This window comes from Penaeus vannamei, chromosome 36, assembly GCF_042767895.1.
Source record: "Penaeus vannamei isolate JL-2024 chromosome 36, ASM4276789v1, whole genome shotgun sequence".
Classification (NCBI taxonomy): domain Eukaryota; kingdom Metazoa; phylum Arthropoda; class Malacostraca; order Decapoda; family Penaeidae; genus Penaeus; species Penaeus vannamei.
Genome location: NC_091584.1, coordinates 15100225 through 15102724, shown reverse-complemented (window position 1 = coordinate 15102724; position 2500 = coordinate 15100225). Strand labels below are relative to the sequence as shown.

The 2500-nt window shown below is 46.6% G+C and overlaps 1 protein-coding gene and 1 long non-coding RNA gene across 2 annotated transcripts in view; one reads left to right on the top strand and one right to left on the bottom strand.

The window, feature by feature from the left end:
- The window catches only part of Fpps (Farnesyl pyrophosphate synthase), a gene marked incomplete in the record, with an annotated part of 344394 nt that overhangs the window by 320911 nt on the left and 20983 nt on the right, over positions 1–2500 (top strand).
- LOC113820382 (uncharacterized) overlaps positions 1–2500 on the bottom strand; it is a 4136-nt gene that overhangs the window by 264 nt on the left and 1372 nt on the right. The window contains exon 2 of the long non-coding RNA XR_003477120.2: positions 61–132. This is a non-coding gene — a long non-coding RNA (uncharacterized lncRNA). The remainder of the gene's footprint in view (positions 1–60; positions 133–2500) is intronic.

Below are 2500 nucleotides of genomic sequence, written 5' to 3'. Positions count from 1 at the left end.
AATATTCCAGTAAATCATAATATACCAGACACAGTACACAAGTTCTCAAGGATAACTCACTTGGAAAAAGTGTCCCATTTCAACAAGGATTGTCCTTGCTTGACGATGGAGTTCCCGATCTGTGATGTCAGCCTGGGTTGCAGGATAGATTACTACTATAACAAAGACTCAGGTTCATTTTTTTATTTGAAATTTACACATGAACACAATTAGCCATATATATTCATAAAACAAAGTAGTGCTATTATTACATCTCAGATTTTTATTATATTTCATCATTTTTCTGGGTGACAGCAAGGAAATAGGTGGGGTGACAATAAGCAGTGGGTGGTGGGTAGCGGTGGTGGATTTCCAAAGACACAAAAATAGCAACAGTAAAGTCAAGGTCAGTAACCTTGATATTGCCCAGTGTGGCTCCACACTGACTTTGAACAGTAACTGCCTAGCATCCAGTCTATGCAAGTGTTGAAAAGTATTGGTGCAAGGACACAGCCTTGCTTCACCCCTGAACTAACAGGAGACCACCTGCCAGGCCCCCACTACACTTTCCAGAATTTTTCAGTACCAGTATCTCAATCTCAGGATCTCCCAGAGTGATTCCCGATGCACCGTATCGAACACCTTCTTAAGGTCGATGTAGGCTGCAAACAGTCCAAGCCAATACTCACGACGGTGCTCTACAATGACTCGAAGCTCAAGGATAATACAGTTTATTGCAGACTTACCAGGAGTGAATCCAGATTGCTCCAGCCTCTGGTGCCTCAGCAGGTGGTCTCCAATACGTCTCAGTAGGATGTGGGAGAGAACCTTGCCTAGTATACTGAGCAGTGTGATGCCTTGGTTATTGCTGCAGTTCCATCAACCCCCCCTTTCCCTTCCAAAGAGGGATGATCACACCCCTCAACAAGTCAGTTAGGGACGGTGGATCCTCACTGTTGGGTGGGTCCCGCAACTGAATTTTGGCACTACCTGCATTCAAGTTAACTGTTGGTGGATCAACCTGGTACAACTGCTCAAAATACTCAGCCCAACACTCCCATACCGCAACAGGATCTGAGACAATCTGGCCACTTACTAAGCAAACTGTAGTCACCTGTGAAGAGGGCTTGGACTTCAGCTTTCTCAGGGCTTGGTATGCAGAGCAAAAGTAATTTACTAAGAAATGGCCTTCGACCTCCTCTGCATGATTCCTAATAAACTGTTCCTTGTCCCTCCTCAACAGTGACTGAGTTCTGTGCACCTGAGGTCAGTGCAAATGCTGATCCACTGTCAGATGAGCCACATGGCAAGCATCTTCAGCTTCCAGTGTCTCATGTGAGATAAAATTCTGTGTTGCTCTTGGGTGTTCATCAATTGATTTTTGAGCTGCATCAAACATTTTGCGCATGAAGGTGTCCCACAGAAGTACAGGGTCCATCAGATTGTCAAGCGCTGTGAAATAACCAGAAATTACCTCAGCAAACCCCCAGGCACACTCTCCCTCCCTCAGCCTGTCTAAATGAAACACTCTAGAGTGGTCATTGGACCGCTAGGGAGTTTTGAAGTGGACGTGGAGGGTAGTCACAACCAATCTATGGTCAGTACCACAGAAATTGGTACTCCTATACACTATGCAGTTCTGAAGGATCCTCCAATGGGTGCTACTGATCTCCTTGGCTGCATTACCTGCTTCGCTGTATCACGCCGTGATGTGGATCTGAGCACTGGTACCAGGAGCCAGAAATCCTCAATTTCTGGAACCTAGCAAAGTCCCGCAAAAGAAGCTTATTCTCGCTGCCAGCATAAGCTCCCGAACCATGGGGACCAACAGACATCTCACAGCCAACTCAATCACAGCCAGATACCGCATTGAAGTCACACAGAACAATATGAACATCTCGCCAAGGACAATTGTCTGGCACAGATGCTTGGTGTAGAACATCTCTTTCATGTCGAGTTTACAAACATCAGTAGCAGCGTACACAGCAATAAGAGACATGAAGCCAAATGCTAGCTTCAGTCTCAATACCATTAAACACTCATCGACTAGAGTAACCTCTACTACCGAGGGCTGGAGTTTGTTGGAGATGGCTATAGCTACTCCCTGAAGATGGTGACCATCACTGCTGCCTGACCAGTGCCACCTACACTAATCGTACCACTGTCAGACCTCACCTCCGAGAGAGAACCCACCTCAACTCTTAGCCTCCTCAGTTCTCTCAAAAGTAGTGGCAACCGATCATCCTGATGCAAAGAACGAACATTCTAAGGACCCACTCTGAGTTCCCGCCCAAGGTTTAGCCTCGAGCAGTCACTCTGGGTGGAAGCCACCTACCGACACTGCCCCATATAAAACCAGGCTGCGGGACTCAACATCCACTTGTGGGGTTCCCTTGGGCTTTGCCCCACAAGCTTCACTCTGGGCTGGCGGCTGCTAGAACGCAGGTGAGATTGATGATGATGATGATGATGATGATGATGATGATGATGATGATGATGATGATGATGATGATGATGATGA